A 24,083-nucleotide genomic window follows, 5' to 3' on the forward strand; every position below is an offset into this window, starting at 1 on the left:
ATAATAATAATAATAGAAGAATACACAAAGCAAGTAATGCACAATGCAATTGCTCACCACCCACTGACCGATGCCCAGCCAGTCCCCGAGCAGCGGCCCCCCCGGCCAGCTTTCCCCCCGTTTCTGTACTGAGCATGACGTCCCATGGTATGGAATGTCCCTTTGGCCAGTTGGGGTCAGCTGTCCTGGCTGTGCCCCCTCCCAGCTTCTTGTGCACTTCCAGCCTGCTCAGTCAGTAGAGCACAGGAAGCTGAGAAGTCCTTGACCAGTGTAAGCACTGCTGAGCAACAACTAAAACATCGGTGTTTTATCAACATTATTCTCATCCTAAATCCAAAACACAGCACTGTACCAGCTGCTAGGAAGGAAATTAACTCTATCGCAGCCAAAACCAGAACACCAAAAAAAGAATGCAAGTGTCATTGTCCTCCTGGACGTTAATCACTCACAGGAGGATCACAGAGAAGAAATCCTTGTCTGCCTATGCAACAAGATCTTCCAGCTATTATTTGCATATGGTATCCTAGCTAGAAAGTGAAACAGTTTTTAAAAAAAAAAAAGTGTCATGGGTGATTTAAAGGTGCCATTTCCTCCACACACTCTCAGTTGACAAGTGTGGCAGAGACCTAATGAAAACTTTAATAAGAAAAACTCAGGCAGGGTGGGGTGGGCATTTGGTTCTACCCTGCTTGTAGGCGGGGGCACAGCCAGGACAGCTGCCCCAAAAAAGCCCTTCAAAATACCATGAGAAGACGGAACAAAAATATAAAGAACTTCAGAATGAGAGTTTCAGAGCTAGGAAGGGGAAAACAGAAGGAATTAAGTTTGAAAAACTGTGAACCTAATTCCCCAAACGCTTTCAGAAAATTACTGCAGGGAAGCACATATATAGTTCATTAATTACGTATACTGCTTGAAGTATGTAAAAATATATATACTGAAGAATACTGTCAATACTGAAGAAAGATGAGAGGTATGCAGAAAGCCATGTGCGTCTATTGGTGCAATATATGCTTAGAAAAGAAAGAAACTAACCTCCCTCTCTGGATATGGTATGGAAAAATCTTTAATAAAAAAACCCAACATGAAAAGACTTTGTACGGACATAGGAACTATGCAACTATACCGTGAACATTGCTTCTCTGGAGAAACCAAAAACACAGGAGCAGTGACTGAACTCTGGACAGATTCCGAGGGACTGAGTCCTCCCACATTAGTCTGATGGGTGCCAACTGAAAACAGTTTACTGACGAAAAAAATGTTTTCAGCATTGTAAGGGTACAGTAGGATGACATTTATTTTTTTCCCCCAGTTTCCTCAGTGTATCTTACTTATTCTGTAACACAAAGAGTTATGCCTACAGTTTACCTGGCACTGTTCTTGCAAGAAGGAAGAAATTGCCTCTCCTGGAGAAAAACCACATACAACCACCTATGAAACTCCCTGGAAAGCAAAATACGGGATAGGGAAAGATCCATTAAGCATGAAAGTTGTGGTATAGGTGTAGATTGACAGACCCAAGGATAGGGACCTTGAAGGCACAAGGAGTAAACCATAAGCCTTACTCATCACAGTGATGAAATGAAGTGAAAAATGAAGAGAAGAGACTACGTGCCGCTTATTTCATCAGAAGAAACCATTGAAAGCTCCTAGGCTAAAAAGCAAGACCAGAAGACAAGGCTGCTAGAATCTGCAAAAACCCAGGTTGATTGTTTTCCAGCTTCCATTTCTCTCACGCATCAGTTTTCCATAGAACATCCCTAAAACATCTAAGTTCTTGCTATTTAGGCAGTTTATATTATGGTAAAAAATATGAAAGAAAACTATGCTATAGACACTGGAAGACTTTGATTTCACCTGGCAAAGTAATAGCCATCAAATAAAGGTTACAGGTTCTAACTTTAGTCTGGCAATGTCCTGTTACACTTTAAATGTGCTCTAATAAGCTTTCACACTTCGAGAGTCAGTTGAAAATGTGAATTTGCACTGGTTTTCTAAGTATATCTAGAATTGGCTATAAAGTACATTCTTGTCACACTGCTTTGCCTTGATTCCCAGCAATGTAAAGTTTCTGATGTCCCAAAAATATCAAGGCAATTTTCAAAATAACAGCTACTGGAACTTGACCAGTAAAAGGTCTTGCTAACGGGCTTTACCTCCTTCCATTCTGGTCTAGCTGTAAAACACAAAGAGACAAATATTCAAGAGTCAACTGGAAATTTTCCTGCTTTCACTATTGCATTTACTGTAAAGTGAGTTTTTATACACTTCTTTTCTGACTAGCAAATACCTGTGCTACTTGTCCACCGCTAGCTGCTGCCACCTGGTAGCTATGTGAACTACATCATCAATTTTTATTCTTAAAATGGCAGCTAACCTACAAGCTTTCTTTTAGATTGATGCTGCAAGAATTAGAGCTTATTCACAGTTGTTTTGCCCTTCTACAATGTCTTGTTAATTTTGTTGAAGGGCGGGTCTGGGTTTTTTGTGTGTGGGTTTTTTGTGTGTTTTCTTTTGTTTGGTTTTGTGGTGTTTCTCTAAAGAGAATTTGAAAGATTTGTTCCTATTTTGAGATGCGATTCAGCAGCATTGTGTGAAGCTTTTCGACAAGTGAGTTAGAATTCTTCCATCCGTTTTTAGCAAAAGAAAGAGGCTGTGTGGGAAGGCATGTGGAAAGTGTGGGAGTTCAGAGAACGTTCATTATGTAACTCAGCAGGGAACAGAAATTCAAGAAGCTGGGGAGAAGCCAGCAGAGTGAGCAGTCAAGTAAGAGTAAGCTACTACATCTTCAGAGGCTTTAAGTTATGTGTCCTCCCTCTCCTTCTTAACAAAGCTGTTACTTCCTCAGACTCAAAGTCAAAAGGGATGCTTAAAAATCCTTAAGCCACCACTAAAAAGTTCATACTGGCCAAACACTAGAAGTACAAAATTACCCTGAATATTGTTGAAAGTACTGTATGCTTCTCCATGCTGTCTGCTCATCTTGAGCTCATTTTAGCTGGATAGGCATTTGCTGTAATTCCAGGAAGTCCAAAAATCTGGAGAGAGTTTCAGTACAGATACTAGTTTTATAATCAGAACTGTCTTAATTATAGCAAAGTACAGTAAAGCTGGAATGTGTAAGGAATCCTCATCAACACAGAAGCTGTGCCAAGGGAAAATTGAAGCGTTACCTAACTTCACATATAGTGGAAGGAAGCTCGTTTCTACAAGAACATTTACAGTGAACCCAGCAATATTCCTGGATTAACAGACTGAAAGGCATTGGCGATTAATCTAGATTAATCCAGTATCCGATGGCTGCTCAGCTATCAAGTATTCTACACTTGTGCACAAAGACTATTGTGATAAAAAGAATGAACCAAATGAAACGTAATTTTCTCTTGAACCACAATGTGTAGTGAAAACAGTGCATTTTACAGCTGGAGTAATGTACTTTCTCAAAATCAAATATTCTTGATTGCCTACAGAAATCAACTTCCAGAAAAACTGGCAGAATAGGTCACAGAAAAAGAACAGAATTTTCTCAGTAATTATGGCTTGTAATCCTGGAGGTCTTCCACCCCCTGAAATATTTCAGTTATCACAGGCATGTTTGCATGTCACTTCTGTGACTTGATCTGGAGAAAAAAAAAAATCATTTTTTCTCCATATTTAATATGAAAAAACCACATTTACAAAGAAGCAGGCTGAAATGTAAAAATAAAATATCAATGCCTGTTTTCTGGAGCATTTGGTGCTAGAAATGCCCTTGACAAAATTTTAGTCCTTGCTAATGTTTAGCTTACACCTAAGAAATCCCCACAGAAAGATTACAAAGCTATCTCTAGCCAACTTTATAAGTAACTGTTTTCTGCTAACTTCAGTACATTCCTGCGGAAAAGCACCAGCATCTTTTGCATACACAGAAAATTCCTGAAACCATGCTCTTTCTGTATTCGGGCTGCTAGAATTGGACAGGCAAAATTAGATGCATCTCTTAAGGTACTGCTAATATATTATACTCAGAATTGCACAAAGGGGAAATTTAAAGAGTGGCAGCACAAGCACAAGTGTGACATTTCATATTCAGTGGGAACACAAGAAGTTTGGGTTTGGAAACTTCCTTCTTAGAATATTTTCTATTTTAGATAAAATAGTGGAACCATGCTGTCTATGCATTTAGGCTTAAAACAGCAAAAAGGGACTTCCAGTGAATAACTACCATTTCTTGGGAGTGTTTATCCCAATGTCTCTCATTTTCTTCTGTTTGTACTTCTTCACTTCTTGAATTAGTTTTGACCTGCTGTCTGTTTATTCGTGTTCCAGGCCTCAGCTGCGCTCCCACATACCCCTTCCCCTCAGTTATTTCTTATGTCTTTCTGTGGGTTCTCCTCCCTCTAAGTTACACACATTTTCTCACTTATCTTACACACACACATAGTTGCACACAACAAAAAGGGAGCTGCCTTTTCCTACTCTCTTCAAAAGAATATGAACATGCTGCATCATTCATGTTTTTCTGACAGCTGCCAAAGAGTCACAAAACACATTACAGGAATAACCATCATTTAGTATTTCAGCCACTGAGTTTCACAGTCACAACTGTTCTTACAGCTCCTAACAGATGTACATTAGCACTAGGACTCTTTATTTGCCCTCTGGCAAACTGTAAAGACTCAGCTGTAGCAGACTATGATTGATTTTGCTGTGATGCAGTGCTCTATGGTTGAAGACGCTGAAGTGTCAGCTAAGTTCTTCCCAACAGGGTTTCTGCCTTCTGTAGATGTTTGTATAGAAACCATCCCATTAGCGGTGCAAATGCAATCTCAATGAGCAATAATTATAGCAAAGACCACCACTGTACAAGAAAACAATGATACACACATAACTGCTAAGTAAATTGCACAGAATTATTGCATCAACAGTAGAAAAAACTTACAGGTAAAAACTTTTGTTCATACTCTGCTAGCTCTAAAGGTAAGTTTTACTCAAGACTGTAAATTGCATTGTATAATAGTGTTTTCTACAGAACTCACCATTTTCAAAGCAAACAAACAAAAAAGCAAAAAACCAAAAAAACCCCAACACACCCCAAAAAACGTACAACCAATGCTAACAGCTTGAAAAAGGAAAATCCTCCAATAACCACATATCTGGCATTTTCCTTTCCTTTCTCCCCCTCCCAGCCCCACGCAAAAGCCAGAACTTGAAGGCAGTCCTTTTTGGTTGATAGCAAATTGCATCCAATAACTGATTTTCTGTTTGAGTTGCAAACAGCGTATAAAAATCATAACATGTAACAGAAAACTTATTCCGGCTCATTTTGCCAAAACAAACAACAGTTATGAGAAGCAAATTACTCCATTTGAAATGGAACAACTCACTGTCAGCACTTAAAAGAGAAAACGCAGAAGTAAATACAGATGAATGCTGAAACAGAGAATGGGTGGAATAGCTCTGTTTCCTTCCAGGAGATCAAACTCCAGAGTTAGAACACTCTTAGCAACTGTAAGCTAAAGCTGGCTTTTCTTCCTTTGCCTGCTTAATTGCAAAGATTTCAATCAACATTTCTCACACAGGCAATCAGGTTCTGATATACGCTGAACTGACCTCATGTCAGGCTCTGGGTTGTGCTGATGGGAGACTCCTGTCTGTAACAGAAAACCAGTGCTCCACATTGTATTAAAATAGGTACATATTCATGGCATAAAAAAAAACAGGTATGATTTTCTGATGATTCGGACACTCATTGGGTAAGCAATGGATTGTTGTTGTCAATAAGTGTTTGTTTATGCCAAGCAGAAAAGAATTAACAGGAAAGAATAAGAGAGAACACCATCTAGCATGGAGGTCACAAAAGTGTCATGAACAGAAGAGATTAACAGCTCAAAATTGTTCAAGCAGAGAAAGAAATGAAGTATGGTTCTCATGTTTTCAAGGACTGCCCTAACCCATGAGTGATAAGAGAAATAATCCCCACAGTCCAACACCAGTGATTCTAGTCATTTCCCTAGAGAATAGCTGAATTCACATATTGTTTGTAGAGAACAATGGGAACACAGGGACAGAGTCCTACAGCTGTGATTCAGAGCACCTCCATTAGAATATTCCTGCTTTTGCAGGTCTATTGACTTCCCAGATACAGCTAAATAATTCAGAGGCACTTATCAAAAAGGTATGGAGCAGCTCAACTATTCTGCCAGTTATTCTGGAATTAGTAGAAGCTGCTGGTTTTGAAGTAGTAATGACATCTTTTGTTTTAATTTTCAGGTGAGGGTCACAACTTGCAAGTCTTCATTCATCATTAAGAAAGCCAATGTTTTCTGAGTAATTAAAAATCTTTTCAGAAGAAATCATTCAGAATATAATACAGTAATGTATAGGGCATACAGCAGGACAGTGTTCTCACTTGTATTCTAAATGTATGAAAGACTTTCCTAGTAAAAATTATCAACATATAAATGTCCATATGAATCCAATGACTCAAGAATATTTAGTGGAGATAAACTCTTCAGGCATGTAGTTGATGTAAACAAATTAGCACTTTATTTGTGTTTATAGAGTTTATGTCCATCCATTCTTAAATGCTGAGCAAGTACCTTTTTCCACTTTTTATATACAAATACATAGAGGAGTTGCACTATTTGACTACATGCATATATACATGACTACACACACACGATGCACTGTGCTGCTAGATGATTTTCTATACTCACCTTTTCAGAGTGGGCTCATCTTTAAAGTGCTGGAAATGGAAGTGTGCATGGAAGTACCAGTTCAACTTGTGTTTAAGAGAAATATGTGCCATCTGTAACACCTTACTCAGAAAAGGAATTCCCCTTTTTTTTTTCCCCCTCCAGTGTAGGATCTGACCTGCAAGTCTAGTAAACTTTTCCTAGAGCTGGAACAAACTCAGCTCCTGCTAGAACCACATAGTTTATTTTGAGAATAAAGCCTAAATTTAATATCCATGTCATTATGGGAAACAGAAATCTGTACACAAACAAAAAATAGAAAGGTGCATGTGTCTAAGATGAAGGCAAAAAGCTTGTATTGGCAGAGACCTTATGTGCATAATTTCTTTTGACGTCAGCAGAGTTAAATGTCTAAATGCTGGAGTACTATTAATCACAACAGTAAAATTCAGCTCTCAAAAACAAGGAAGAATATACTGGTCCTAAGCACGTATATGCACGGAGTACGTTGTAGTGCACAATTTGTTGTCTTTAGATTGGAAAAAATTCTGTTCTTCAGAAGAAAAAACCACACTTCTGCTGCACCTCAGTATCAAATTGCTCTTCAGTTAACTGAATCTTCACTTTCCCAAAAGAGCAATACAGATAATTGCCTTCTGCTGTTACTAATTTGTAAGGATTTGTTCTCAAGTATTTTGGTTTGTAGATACATTTTCTGGCTTGCCACTGAACTGCTACAATCTAAGTGAAATTCCAAAATCAGCTGGTCTAGTCAAATGTTGGGCAGAAATGGATTCATAGTAAAATAATGACTGCTTCTACTTCTGCCTGCAACTATTTACACTTCATGGTATTTTTCTCAAAATGCATGCTAGAGTGCTTGATCATTCTTGTCCAACTACATTCAGAGATATTCTACTGCTAAGTTCAATAAAGAAATGACTGCCCAGTGAAAGACTGTACTCCTGAACTGCTTGTACTGATATAAATAAAAACATTTCCACTGAAGCAGGATTAGACTTACTCAGAAACAGCTTTCAGCCCATAAAGCAACTTGAGCATGGACTGCTTACTTGTGGATGAACTATCAAAACCATGTATTTGGTGAAAGCAAAAGTATTTTTGTTTTTCTGGATTTTTCTTTCCTGTTTCTAGTCACCCCCACCCCCATTCTGCCTTCTATAGTATTTTTCATCCAGAGATCTGGAAATTGTTTACCAGAAATTAATACCTTTACCCTTTTGTGTGTGTGTGCACGCCTGTGTGTTTTAAGAAAGAGCCTACACACATGTGCACAGCAAGGAACAGAAAATTGACACAAATACTGTAAAGTCACACAACAGATGAGTAGCAGAGGCAAGAAAAGAACCCAGGTTGTCTGACTCATCTTTGCACATATCAGAATAGCACTTCCACAGAATTTGATACAGTAGTATTCCAGCACCTGGTAGCACTACTGTAATTCAGGAAAGTCACTTTATGGTTATTTTATAGGCAAAGAACTGAACCACTCAAAAATACTAAAACTTAGAATCACAGCAGCACACAGGCACCAAAACCGATTGTTAAGAATAGTTTCTAGGGAACCTTGAAACCATTAATAGGGTAATTCACAACACCTAATTTTAAGTCAACCAGGTACAGTGCCTAAAGATTATTTTCATCAGTAAGTATCTGAAGTAGCTATGTTTATTCTCTTGTGCACACTCAGAAGCGACTGGTTCTTGTCAGTGTTTGTAACACCGTTAACATGTATCCCCTGCTGGGATCAATAAACAAGGTAATCCTCCCTCCTGACCTGTGAAACATACACCTATCATAACAGGCTCAGCAGGTAACATAGCAGTGACCACTCCTACAGAAAACGAGAGGTTATCCTTTTCCAGGTAATTTAGCCAAAATATCAAAGACTCAGATTAAACCTTCAGATTAAGACAATTCATACTCGTACTTCTGATCCACCTAAAAAAAGTCCTAATCACAACATGATCAAAAGTTCATCAAGTGACTAAGCAGCACACAACTCCTGATGACAGCCACGAGACACACAGTTTCTGCTTTCTATATTTTGTACAGATAAATAAATAAAAAACAACCACAAAACACATGATGCTTGCCTCCCTACACACAAGAAAACTATCCTGCAGTCTTAAAGAAAAATGCCCATTACACAAAGTGGAAATACACTGCAATTCAACAAAAATTCATCTGCTGCTGTAGATTTCATCCAGCCTATTTGATATAGTGTAGGCAGCAGTATAGTTCTTAAATCATAGTTTTCCTTTAACTACCAGTGAAAAAAAAAAAGAAAAAATAAGTATTACAGAATAAATATTACAGATTTGCTCGTCTGTTTTTAAAGCTAAATACTGTACTAATTTCAGTGACACTTATTCAAAGTATAAGTCATTCTTCATATTAAGCATAAATTTAACAGAAGCTCTGCCAGCCAGGAAAGTAACTTTGTCTTGTCCTTCATAAGACAATCAATCATTGTACCAGAAAAGCACAGTGTCCCTTGAGCATTTAATAAATATCTTAAAGGTGTGAACTGTTGAAAATAGCAGTTTGAATCTACTAGCTGCTTGTTACGTACTTACAAACTTCATTATCATCATTAGACACCAGACTTGCAGTGACAGAAAGAAACCTGTCAGAATTGTTAAAACTCTGAAACCTCTGTTAAACTTAAAACCCAGGACAAGTACAATCCTCGTTTTCTTAGGCATCAGCCACAAAAGCATCTTTAATGAGTGATGCAACTGCTTAACTGTAAGCAGCAGTTTATTAGTTTCATAGAACAGCTGTGCTAAGAACAGCAGCCTCCCCTGAAAGGCAGAATAGCTTTCCTGTTACCTTCTTGCTCCTCTGATGATAAAGCTGGAAGATAATGAATTTGGGCCATTCACGTATGACCTAGAATTAACAGAAACATGACTGCTTGGTGGCAGTAAAAACCAAACCCACAACCAAAAACCTAAGAGTGATGTACATAATGCGTGAAGGTTAAGAAAAGCATACAGTTACACAGCAGGAACATTTAGCCTAACTCTGAGGTGCTCCTGGATAGAGGACATCTGAAAGGACATCCACTTACAGAATACAGTAAAGTAGCAGGCAGTAAATGAGAAGAAAGTAGAATTTGTGGATAAGCCACTCACAGGAATATGTCTCAGTTTCTGTCACTAAAATCATTTTATGGAAGAATGTTATTATACATTTGCTATTAGAGCTCAAATGTTTATCTAACCAAAGATAAATCAGGATTGTTTGATTCAAGTACAAAAGACCTTTCTACTCCAAAAGTCGGTCTACAGGGGCACTCCTCAGTGAGCTTTTAACTATAGCTATTATTCATCTCTGAGCAGTTTCAGGAGGTCACTAGCAAATAGGGGGTTTTAACGTTTCTGCACAAATATTACAACATACGCACAACATTTGTTTTGAAGATCTCAAACTGAGAAGCCTTTTCTGTGTTAAATTGTTGTCTAGCTAGTATTCTCCAACAGTCGGCACCAAACAATTAAAGTAAAATGTCAACACCTCTAATTTCTTGTAATGTGTAGCATGGCTTTAATTATGCTGCCGATTCTTCTCGCCTTCTTCAAGACGACGAAGGGGAAAAATATTTCAAAGGAAGAAAACAAATGGCAAGTCATTTATTTGAGACCAGGATTTCAGTCAGCACAGATTCACAAAACTTTAGCCACAATGCTTACAAGTTAGTTTATTAAGCTTTTGCAGAGTTTCTTCTGTCTGTTTTACCTTCCACAAGTAACCAAGCATCTGTATTCTTTTAGGTGCTAAAATATCCCATATCGATTATTTACTAATAAATCACAAAGTTAATAGCTCTTCTAAAAGACAATTAGAAATGCAGAACAATGAACAGAGAAAAGTGAATAGAAAAAAATACATAATGTAATGGCAATGATATGTCTCAAACAGCAATTTTTCATCAATATCTATTTTTCATGCAGTAATTATAACGTTAATCTGTTCTTCTGTGACAAAGGCACCTCCAAGTTATTAATGACAACTAATATCTGTAATATTAATTTTAAATAATTCATGCAATAATTTATATACTAATAATGTAATTAGACCAAGGTTATGATCTCTGAATAGTAGATCAGTACTCAGTTCATGTTGGTATCTACTTTCTTCTGACACAATGTTTCTGGAGGCTTAATTAAAGCCTGCAGCATGTTTCAGCCTTTATTCATTATATAAATATTCTACTCCCTTCTCTAGACTATTCTTCCTCCCTGCCCGAAGGGACTATATTTAACTTCATGGCTGCAGAATTCGTAAGTACAGTGGAAAGGCAGGTGCATGTCAAAGAGTTGTGCAGGAGGAAAATACCTGCTGCGTCCTATGAACAGCAAACATTTTTCAAGAAGTCTTCATCTTGTGTAGTATGTCTGTTCTAGAAGACTTTTTCCCCTCACTACATCAAGCCTACTGCAAAGTTATGCAAGGCACAGATAACCTGTCTAAAATCAGACAAGTACCAACGGATACTGTAGAAACAAGTGACATGTACGCCTACAGTTAGTACCCTTCCTCGATGTCCTCTCATAGCACTGTGAGACCACCTGCACCAAGATGCCAGTTTACCCTTTTCGTGTTGGTAGGACAGTAACTGCAGTTTACAACACAGCAAAGCGCTACTTTTCTTCACTCTAAACCCGTGATGGTTCCCAACAGTCACATATATCTCTGTACAAAAAAAAAAAAACAAAAAAAAACCCAAAAAAACCCCTATGTAGCTCTCAACTGGCCAAATGACCTCTCCTTGTAAAACAAGTCGGGGGAAGAAGAAAGTTCTTACTTTTTCTCCTTTTGAAATACCACTTGGTTTCCAAAATGTAGGAGAGGAGGAAAGGGATATGAGTAAAATCTAGAACTGAGCCTCTAAATTACCTTTTCTTAGAAAAGCACTTTAGGTCTTTCTCTACTTAATGTCATTACCTAATACTTGTCCTATGGACAAACCACATACCTGCTGAATTAATTCAGATTAAGTTTAGACACGAGCAGCATTGTAGTGAAGCGTTTTCTCAGTGGACCATAATGGTTGTACTGCTATTCCATTCCCAGACTAGTTTGCGTATCATATAGCACTGCTATTCCTCAGGACTCATCTCTGCAACTCAGACTTCAATGAGTATAAATGAGAGGGGAAAACACTGCACTGTTTTCCATTCTTATCTGTGTATCATCCATATGCTTACTGGATAACTCTTGTCTGATTATTCTCCTCCTGGTTCCCATCAACAGGAACCAGATAATGCATCTGCTTTTCACCCCATGGACTGATTGGGGAAAAAAAAGTATTCTTGATTGGCTGAGGGAATCCCATTGCACTCTAATAATACAGTCATTTAGATTAATCTGAAAACATGCTTTCTATTACAGAGCTCCAATTTCCTAGGAGAAATGTCTTAAGTCTATTAGTAGTATGCTGTTCAAGACCGCTTGGCACAGATTTTGTCTTCTTTCTACAACTGTATTAGAAGAATTTATGACGGACATTTGGAAGATGTTTCATCTTTACAAACAGTGAAACCTAAATAGTAAAGCCAGAAAGATATTCACATTTGCTGCATCTCATCTAGTAATAAAGGGCAATTTCACAGTAACGGCTCAACCAAGTCTTACAGGAAACTGTTTCGGTTGGGACCTCTGTAGCAAGGGAACTACTGAATCACTTCGAGTTGTTGTTCTTGCAAACTCCATTCATTTTTCAAGACATGCTACGTCTTCTTGCAAATATAACTCTTCTGGACTAGCAGCCTCTTGTGAACACTTCCAGCAAACATTTGGATGTTTCTCTGACCATCTTCCCAACACTACCACCGCCTCAGTCCTAAAACCACTTGCAATGACACAGTTGCAACTACACCTAGAAAATCTGAAAACCCTGACAGCTGCACAGTTAACACTATATTTTATTATATTTTACTAAATTTGCAAATCAGAAAGATGGTATTCAATAGATGAAGAGAAACAATGTAAAGACTATATATCTTTTACTGAGTTAGTATAACAATGTAAAGAATATCTTTTACTGAGTTAGTATGACAAAACATTTGGGGAGTGCAATTCATTCAGAAATATTGTACAAAAACTCCTGATGTTCACAATGATTTAAAAAAAAAAAATAAAAAAAAAAATGACGATACACCAGTGCTTCTGAAAGGTGCATGATAGTTTGTCATTGGTAATTAAGTTGCCCATTTTTCCTCAGGACAGGTAGTACAGAAACAGATAGAGGAAGCAAGCTTTGAGAACAGTTCTGGCACACCAAGAAAGGGAAAGTGATGGAGCTGGTCAATCCATCAATGACAATTACCGACTTTGTGTCCTGCCAGATCACTACAAGATATTAACCCCCTGCCTGTGATCTGAGATCAGCTCTGTACCACCAAGTCATGGAAAACAGAAATAGAGAAAGAAAATTGCAGTAAGCTAGAATAGAAAGATAATCATTGTGTACTTGACTATAGAGATTTATTGAGTCACTGAGTAATACTGAGTATACAGCAAAAACCCGAGACCTCTGAAATCCTGCCTCTCTGAATAGACTATGATGAAAGGCATCTGACAGGAGTAGCGACAGAACATCCTGATCAGCATATCCCATTTATGTGTCACATCTGAAACCACCTTAAATAGTGCTCTGATCAGTCCACAGTTATCTTTACTGATAAGGAAGTTACTCATGATGATGGGGTAATCCTCACATAAGCAAGGGAAAATTATGTGATAAGCTGCAATACAGCCAAGCATACTTACCCTGACATTGCTATGTATCTTAAAATTCCTAAACCAATTCAACAAACTCAAATCCATCGCTTCTGTTGACTAGGAAAATGTCTATATCAAAAACAAAAGTCTGAGCTACTTCATGTACTTTTGAATAAAGCTACATTAATGTTTGGGAGCCAGAAGACATCCTATTATGCTATGATTCCAGACTAGAGTTTTATTCTAGAGTTTAAGACCCTCCCTGTAAGATAAATCATCTTTATGGGAACCAGAGTGTGAATGAGAAAATGGACTAAAACAACTCAAGCAGGACTCATCCAAGACAACTGTCCTCAATGCCTTTAATATCCACATCTGTTTTGTGAGCAGAGAGATTAAATGCTAAGAGCCTTCCACTACCATTCATTGAATTCAATCCTACTGAACCACTTTCAGCTCAGCAGAACTGAACTTCCACTAGCAGAGCTTCCATGAGTAGATCTGAACTTGTATTTCTTATTTCTAAGACAAAACTGAGTGCTGAATCTCACACAGATGGTAAGTGCTGCTGTAGTCTACAGTACTTGTCACTCAGGCCCTTTGCTAACTCAGACCATTTTCAGATAATCCTATACACCTGTACTTCTGCCTTTTTAACAATTTAGTTTATCATGTTCTCAGCTTATCCCATCACTATATCGGACTGCAGGTGCTGGCTATACAAATCCATAACTAAAAGCTTAATTTAATTTTTTATCTTTTATTTTCTAAAAGTAAGCAAGCAGCAAAGGAAAAAAAAAATAGGGGGAAAAAGCATGTAACACTTTGTAACTTCCCAATGCAAACACTGTGTCACGGTCTACATGGCAGTCTCTTTCCTGCCATGTACCAAGTCCACACAAAAAGATGCTGCTGAAAACTGTAAATGCCATTGGTCAAATAGGATACTCAAAACACAGAGGCAGGATCTCGGCAGCTTACTGAGAAAGAGAAATCTACTGAGAGAAAGAAATCAACGAAAATCAAAGCAACCCATACTAATCATTTGTCCTCCATTAGCTGAAGTTTTTAAAAGGCAAGTGAAGGCAGACAAATGCAAGACTGTGCCATCTTTCATGGCAAAGAAATATACTCCTAAACAGGTGATTTTGGCTCAGAAAAAACATTGAGCTATCACAGAATAATCTTAGAATTCAAGTCTGCTAGAACTAAAATCATGGTAAGACCGGAAAAAAATAGCAAAACATTTAGCTACTCATTGAAGAAAACCAGGCTTCTAGTTAGTGTTTTTGACCATAGTCACTTCTATTTGAAGAAGCAGTAACGGTCTTTCACATTAAGATTGAACCTGATGAGCTGTTAATGCTTTAAATTCTTTTTGTTTGGTTTCCCCTGCATTAAAGGTCCATTCTACAGTCATGGCTTTAGGTTTACGTCTCCACCACACCCAGAAAAACTATGCATGCAAACCAACCCCTCTTTTCAGAGAGGACAAAATAATGAAAGGGACCTGCTGTACATTCCAGGAGCTCCCCTACGCCTTCATGACTCAGGCAACACAACTGCAGGGCACACTGGAGTCGCATCTGCCCAGCAGCAGACACCAATTCCAGAACTGCACAGAAAGCTCCGAACCCTCAGGGATCAAATACTATGCTGGCTGATGGTAGATCTTAGTCAAAACTGCTGATTGTGCTTACCATCCATCACATTCATGTCATTACAAAAAAGCTTTTCCATCTTTCTTAGTTTGAGCCAACAAGCCAGGTCCATCACAAAGTAAAAAGATTCCACGCGGCAGCTACTTTTCTTCCCTCTTTCAGTATCATTTAATTTTTAATGTCAGAGTATATTTGTCTCTTACTGTTCAAGCAAAACGTAACCCTTTATCTCCCTTCAGAATCATATCTCTAGTTTTCTCAAGGCAAATAGAAGTGACTTATATTTTGCAATACTATTGTTCTGCTGCTTTTATTCTTGTTTTCCACTGTTATTAACAAATGCATCAGCATTTTGGCAGTGAAGAATTCAGCTCCATGAAGAAATAACTCAAATTCTTTAAATTCTAAAAGGCTGGTGGAAGCAACCATGTGTGTGATGTAGGCACAGGCAGGGAGTTTTGAAATCTAAATACTATTTTTAGAGTACTAAGAGTTCATACCAAGTTATCCTCAGCAAACAGCCAAGGAGCAAACTGAAATACCCTAAAGTAAACTGCTTATACAACTGTAGAAAATGCATGTGGCTTTAGTGGCAGGGCCTATTGCCATTCTGCTGCGCAAGGGATAATGCATGGAGCAGGGGCACACAGATCTTCTACAGTTGTAGTGGCAATTAGAAGTTCCTGATAGACTGCCACACCACTGAAGTTTTCCAAATGTTGATAAAAGGAGTGCAGCATGAAGTAACACATAGAAAAAAAGAAAAGTATTCCAATATGCAATTATTCCATTAATTCTCTCTTCTGCTGAATAGCCTAAGATTTAAGTAGGAACAGATTCTGAAGGGCTTAAAAACCCAGACACTTATATTGTGCTTCAGGGGTAAGGTTTAATCTTTCATTTCTTAAGCATTAGCTTCCTCACCTCTAGAATGGAAGCCATTAGACTATTGTGCTGGTTTTGGCTGGGGTTAAACCATGACAACTATGTAAGGAGTAAACTACTTGTTGTAAGGAAAGTAAGGAGGAAACTACTTGTTGACTATTAGTCTCATGCTGGTATTTAGCCTCACATGGAGGTTATCACCTGTGTGGGGATGCATTCCCAAGCAACCTGAATCCAACAAGTCTTGGTCCTGTCATGCCAGAGGAATATTACAGGCTTTACACTATTCAAGGGCCCTGCTTGAACTCTCATCAGAAGATGCAACTCTGACAGACATCATCTTCTAGTCCAGATTATAAACTCCTTAACCCAAAGCTCTTGGTGATCAGCTGTGTACATTTTAGTATGAACCTTGTACTTTTACTACAAAATAATAATTTAAATGAATTAAAATGTAAATTTATGTTCACTACATAAACATGATTATGTGTATAAATACATACATCACTACCTCCTCTTTACTGAGATCATTATGTCATTTATTAATGACTTGTTAACACTACAGTATCTCTGAGGCCGATGGTAACATACTCTCTCACAGAAGTGGCAAGCAGAAGTTAGTCCTTCTAAACCATTCTGCAGATACATACATCAGGTTACTCCCTTCAAAATAATGTATCCACAAACACTTTCATTTGTCATGATAATCTTACATCAAATTCCTGCAGCATCAAACTCCAGTTATGCACGTAAGAATTCATCCTTTTATTTTACGCTGCCAGATTAAAGAGGAATAGTATATTTGCATCCCAACTTTGACTGAAAAATACAGTACTTCAGCCATTTGACAGCACATACAGTAAAGGAGTTGTTGTTCTATTACATCATGTTTGTATACAAGGGATTAACATTAATAGGGTCTTCATCCCTCTCTCCTGCTTTGAAAGCAGAGCCTCTAAAGCTGAACCCCACAATACTGGTACACAGCCCAAATATTTGAAAATACCTACAAAAGGAAACCCTAGCAAGAAGTCCTAACCTTTACTTGCTTTACTATTTTAATCGCCATGCTATTGTTATGCTCCAAAAGGAGCATAAAGAAAGATTTTTAAGAGTCTATTAACAGGTATGTATTACTTCCACAAAAAACCCGTAAGATTTGTAAAATTAAAGCTTTCCCAATCATACGTACAGAGAATACAGTTCATTAGTTTGCATAACTGATCCCTTCTCACCATGAAATTGCTCAGTGTGTTCTTACCTGTGAAAGCTGAATTCCCATAATTAGAGAAAACTATTATAATGAGGATAATCACAATCTGAGTCATTTTAGGACTAACTCTTCCTAAATGTATTTCAATTCTATTTTTACTACACAGTCCAAGGATGCATTTCCTTTTTATTCCATAGGACAATTAAAATCTTTAAGTGGTAATTATTCTTTATTGGGTAACGCTGTATTTTACTCTTCAGATATTCTAAACTTCTGAAAGAAGATTAAAAGCAAGTAATTCTCAAACATGATAGAAATACAAGAGTTATGAGATGCTTATGACTATATTACGCCACCAGTCTCTAGATATTTTTAACAGTGGGGTGGCAGTCCTCTGAAAACCAGTGGTAGGATAATCCCTAGCTGTCTCAATTTCTGTAGGTTTGTTTGTTTTTTTTAATAAAATATTTCTTACCTTATCCAGGTACATTAATAGGAAACCTAATCCTGGATGCTGTTGATAGAAAGAAAAACAATTTCTCTCTTGGATAAACTGAATGGAGGGAGGGGGAACTAACACTCAAATTTTCCCACTGCATCAGGAAACTATCCAGCAATTTAATTCTTAAAACTTGTTAGCTGAAACAATTCTTTCTTTCCTCAAAACAGTCTTCTGTATTTTATGTAAACACAAATTCCAAGGAGGCATCTAATAAATCGCTGGGTCATTTCCAATTCACTGTTCATTTATGTACTTATGAGAAAACCTTAATTCACAGTCTTTTATGAATCTTTAATAGGGAAAGTTGTGAAAAAAACTGTCATGTCAAACGCAACAAAGATCATGCAGGGCAAAACGAGAAATCCTAGTTATAAACTTATGGTTAAACAATTATTTGTTTAGGAACATCTACCATGTTAGTGCAATTGAAGATTACTTGCTTTATAAAGTATAGAGTAGTTAAAGATCTAGAATAGTGAATTATGTTGTCTGACTAATTATAGATGAAACATGCTTTCGGAAGGTTGTAGAAGTCACTACTGAGTAGATTTGCAAATATGGGTACATACTGCTTTCCCATATAAGAAAGCTTTCACTTAAGAAAATAACACCACCACCCCCCCAAAAAAAAAAAAAACAAACCACAAACACACAAACCAGGATAGTTAGGCAACATGACACTTAGCAATCTAGATGAAGTTACATCATTACTTACTGACAGTGACAAGTGCAACATTAAGGGTAAAATATTACATATTTAAACAAAGTGAGTAATTGCTGTACACATCTATTTAACACACATTCAAGAACAGGGTGAACAAGAGGTCTCTTTCTTCTAGCTAAAAAGTCTATTAGCCTAATTTACAATTACCCACACACTAGAAACAAAGCTGTCAGGGTATAAAAGTGTCACTGGTGACAGTTTACATTACACCAGTACTTAGATCACAATGGAACTGTTAGCATCAAATTACAATCAACTCCAAGAAGTACAGAAGTACTATAGTTGTAATAATGTAAATCAATCTTCCAGCAATTCCAATTTTTTCCAGATGTTTTAAAAACAGTATGAAAGGTTAAAAAAGTCACACAATGCTAACCCATTCTGTTTTGAAAAAGGAGTCTGAGAAAACTTAAACATTTTCTTGGTCTTTAGTGCTAGAGTAAACATACGGCATACGGCACACATTTATAGGGCAGTCTTGCACAGGAAATTACTTACAAAAGTAATTTTATAATTGAAATTTCCTAGAAGATATTTTGAGAAATAATTTTATTGGCTTAACCTGCAAAATCTATTCTAATTCTGTCTTTATAGAAATGCCTAAATCTATCTAAATTAAATATCTATTTATCTAAATGTAGCGTAATGACATTTTCCTGTTCCCCACCTTTCATCATTTGCTTGTTACGGTTAAAATTAATGATCACCTTTCCTTCTTGAAAGTAGTGATGATTTCCAACTGTTTGTGGTGAGACAAGGTTTTTCCTTTTACATGATACTACTGTAAAATAACATTATCAGGTATGCTTATACTTCACATTATATTTTCAAGAGAAAAAAAAAATCATGGCCTGCTCCCACTCCTATCAAAACTGTAATGGCATCACACATAGGATCTCCTTGCAAAGCTCAAATTACACGATAGCCAAACCAGCAGTCAATAAACAATATATTCCATTACCACTTTGAGAATATGGCTGTGTCGTTTATGCCATACCTATCCTACAAAGAGATATTAACAGAGTGAAGATTAGTTGAAAAACTATGAATACTTACTGAAAGTTTGCTAATACACATTTTAAGTTCCATTTTAAGAGTTCCTGAATGGTAAGGTGAAAGTCAACCGCCCAAGTATATTTTCTAGTGGAACACTGCCACTAAAACCTGTAATTCCAAGTTACTTAAGGAACTTTTCTATGTTTTAGCTACTGAAACAGTACAACTAGTGACCACTATGGCTAGTAAATAAGTCAATTAAGATGTTTTGAACCACAGAAGTCACTGGTAAAGAGGTGCTGCTATGTCAGTAAACAGGAATAATCAGAGAAACGGTCTACTATGCGAAAGAACTGCATTTGTGGTGTGGGGGAGTGTTACAGTTACTGTGTTTTATTCTCTTTACATATGTATAATCAAAGTTACAGAAGAGAAGTAAAACTTTAAATATTTTGAGAATAATTAACCACAGTAAAAGACTGAAGAGACTTGATATGCAGGGTATGGAAAAAAGGTAAGGATGAAAGTGACAGGTTTTATGAATTACCAGCAGCAGAAAGAAACTGTCATAGCAATGGTACCCATTTTAAACACAAAAGAAATAGACACACACCCCACACCATTTCTTCTCCCCCAATTTACATCCTCTCTGTGCCTTTTTGTTTTGGCTTCTTTTCCTTAACTCAGCTGAAGAAACTGTTCTTTCGTCATTCTGAAAGCAAATAAATGGTTAAAATAGTTGTTCTAATCTTTGCTAGCAATGAATACAGTCTCAGCTCTGTGGCGATCTGCCACTCTCAGGACCATAACCCTTAACAGCTTCATTGATCCTGAAAACCTTATCATTTTGGGAAGTTATTAGCATAAAGACATATTTTAAAACATCTGCTACCAACATTGCAATTAACACCTAATTGTTGACTCAGCATTGTAGGAAGCAATACTGTCTCAGCAACTATTTTTGCAGTGACCCAGCCCAAACCATTGTGAAGTCTGAGTGTCCTTTAATATGGACTTTGCTTTGGAAGTCACAAAGAAGAGACTGCTGTCAATAAATCTGGGTATTGCTTAATAAGTCAAACAGTCTTCTAGATACTATACAAGGATGAACTCTATGACCAAGCTAGACAGGTGAGGTACATAACAGAGTTATGACAGCATCCAGCACTAAAGCCTCACTGAGATTGCGAAGTCTGAGTGTCCTTTAATATGGACTTTGCTTTGGAAGTCACAAAGAAGAGACTGCTGTCAATAAATCTGGGTATTGCTTAATAAGTCAAACAGTCTTCTAGATACTATACAAGGATGAACTCTATGACCAAGCTAGACAGGTGAGGTACATAACAGAGTTATGACAGCATCCAGCACTAAAGCCTCACTGACCATCTTAATTAATGCACACAAATAACATTCAGGATTGTTGTGACACTGCCTCACTTGGACAGAGACAGTAACACAGAAAATAATGTCCTGAAGTATCCTGTTATATTTATCTCTCTCCCGTACTCCTCAGCAACAGATGTTGTGTGAGATCTACCAAGGGAGGGAAAAACCACTCTTAAACCTGCCTCTATGGACATCCTCAATTTATACTGTGCCAGTAGCTGTAGCCGGAGAGTGTCTACAGTAGATTTGCCTCCCCAGCATGCAGTGACAGGGACAGTGGTTGAGGATATCTCACTAAGTGAGAGTGTCACTAATTCTGGAAAAATAATGTTCACTGGGACATTCAGCAGTTCCATGTTTACTAGGAGTGCAGTTGCAATACTTCTCTGCCAGTCCCTCTGGAAGCCCGGTCCTTTTTGACAGGACAGGAAAATGAAATGTAAGTTTTTCCCCTCAGAAAGAGGCGGCTATCCTTAAACTTATTAAGTATATTACCTGTAATTATATTATATTTAGAAACAATGAATCCGTATCTCTTTCCTGTGAAGAAGTACTTGTGCTTAGAAGACTTCATTTTTGTTTTCTGATCATTACCAAAATCAGCACCCCTAAATCTCAGCTTGAGAAAGCACAGTATGAACCTACCTGCAGCCAAAGTGTGTGACCCACAGAGCATCAGAACATAACTTCAGGAGCAAGTGTGACAATAAAGAGAATTAGGAAACTTGGTTTTTAAAATAGAAAAATGCAATAAAAGCAAATGGATTGAGAGTCTAATAGTGGGATGAGAATTAAGTATTACAGCCCTGGGCATAAAGATCAAGACAGTAACAGCCCACTAGGCTTCTTTTTCTAGAAACAATCACTACAAAAGCATACCTAAAATGTGTTATTTATAAGTCAGGCTATTCACAAGTCCCCAGTAGCACTACCTTTTTCTTTCAGGCTGTTCTAACCTAACTATTGTTGACAAAGTATGCACAGCTACCTTCCCTTCAGCTATTCCCATCCATTTTCTTTATATTCCTGGTGCATAGCTCCATTAAATAATTTGCAGTTATCACCTTGCTTGATGCTGTCTACAAAACACTGCTACTCCATGCATGCCCGAAGTTAAGCAGCACATGTTTGCCATAGCATCTGCTTTGCCTCGGCTTGCAGCAGCAGGCCCCAGCTCCCAGCGACCAGTTAAAGCAATGGCTGCGGGCATTAAGGAAAGCTTCTGACCTTTCAGACACACAGCAGATTCGAGGAATCAAAAGCAGAACTGACTACCAAAACATTGGTCTGTTTCCTTTGGTCAAACTCAGAAGTATGGAAGTTGGGGAACTAACTCCTTTTGCCATTAAATTATATGAGGGAGTTAAGTGCATGCTATCCTCACCAATTTACCAGTATTTTTAATCAAGTGTTTTGTAACTTAATTTTTCCACAGCAAAATGGACATTAAGAAAAATTTTTTAAAAAAATCAGATGTTAATAAATTTAGGGGCAGGGAGTGCTTTTTGGTGTTGGTTTGGTTTATTTTTTTGCTTTTTAGTTGTTTGGTTTTTTAATGAGTTTTTACTTACTACTTTTCCAACCTTGGGAATGAACTTCAGCACTAACTGCCGAGTCAGCTGCCCAGAGGCTTGCATGCCACTGGAATATGACTCATTTTGCTTAAGACAGATTCTTTCTCTCTTACTCAAGACAATCACTTAAAGATGGGCAGGTGCTTGATAAGTAAAATGGAAGGGCTTGCGTTTACTATGGTTGTGTGATTGTTTTGTGAAGGGGAAAATATGTGCACTGTTCTTTTATTAAAGATGCAAATGCTCACATCTCTGCTTGTTTGGTCAGCTACTCAACAAAAGTTGTCCGTAACTTGGTCCACAGTTCCCCTCTGATTGAGGCAGAGGACAGTGGCATTTGGCACACTTGTGTCAAAATAGTACAGACTTTGGAACTGAACTCTGAACTATCACTAGGCAAAGGCTAGGAATTAATTTATACATTTTATTTGCCATCTTTTAACCAACTTCAGATGAACAAGATGAATTAACATGTATTTTGGCAGTCTGGAGATCTGCTAACCTTCATAAAATTAAAGAACTAAGTGCAAAATAACTCCGCCAAATGGGGGAAGTACCGAGTTATAAGTAACACTCACTTCAACAGGCAGTTCCTACTGCATTTAAGGCTGCAGAAATATTTCCAGTCCAATTTAATTGCTTTCAGTTTATGATCTTTTGTACCGAAATAATCTTAGCTTTGTTTTTCAATTGAAGACATTTCTGGAAGTTTTGGACAAAATTAGCCTACTCACTTGGAATTCAGAAACACGGAAAGACGTTTCATTGTGTGTGTGATTTTAAAAACATTTCATTTTAAGATTATTTTACATAACACTTTCAACAAAATAAATTTATTATTTTAAAACATAATGCAATTGTCATCACTTTAGACAGGCAGAATTCTACATTCACTGAACAGTCTTGCTCAGAAGTGACTATTCACTGGTTTACTCTGTGATGCTCTACTGCAATCACACTACTTTATTTCCCCTACACTTTTGACAGTGGTTTCAATCAGGTAACTAAAATTGCATAGTTTTTATTATCTTCAAGAGATTTTGCATGAGGTCTAAAAACTGTACATATGAAAATATATGTATTGCTTTTCCTGTTTAATTAAAATTTAAGTTTCTTCTATAGATACCAATGATGACTTCACTGAGGTATTGGGGAAAAGATACAAATAAAAAAGGTATTCTTCTCATCTCTTCAAGGGATACCAAATTTCATTGAAAGAACTTATTTCAAAACCTTATCACTGAATATGAAAGCATCCAGAAATGAGGACACAATTAGATTTAAGTTGATAAGCAGTCATAGCCAGACTATTTGCACTTATGTCTGACAGAACAGCCCAAGTAGTTGAACTTACTGCTTTTTCCATTTGATTTCTTCTGAAAACATCAATAAAATCTAACAGGCGTTCTGATATATCAAAAGTTCATTAAAATCACCAGCATGGTAAATACAGTGAAACATTTTTTCAATCTTGTGGTCCAGAACGATAGCAGAAGTTTGCACACATGTAATGCTCTAGGACACCTAACAGAAAATTACAGCTTTGTTAGCTCTCACTATTTGCCTCATCCTATGAATTGCACCTGCAGAAAGCTGTGCTGCTGGCTGACAAAATTTCTAGCATGCAGCTGCCAAGGGAAGTATTAAAACATGTAACTTAAGAGACACTTATAATATAAAAAGTCTAAATTCAATAGGAATATGCTGAACTA

The sequence above is a fragment of the Aptenodytes forsteri genome, unplaced genomic scaffold (assembly GCF_000699145.1).
Source record: "Aptenodytes forsteri isolate BGI_AS27 unplaced genomic scaffold, ASM69914v1 Scaffold371, whole genome shotgun sequence".
NCBI classification, from domain to species: domain Eukaryota; kingdom Metazoa; phylum Chordata; class Aves; order Sphenisciformes; family Spheniscidae; genus Aptenodytes; species Aptenodytes forsteri.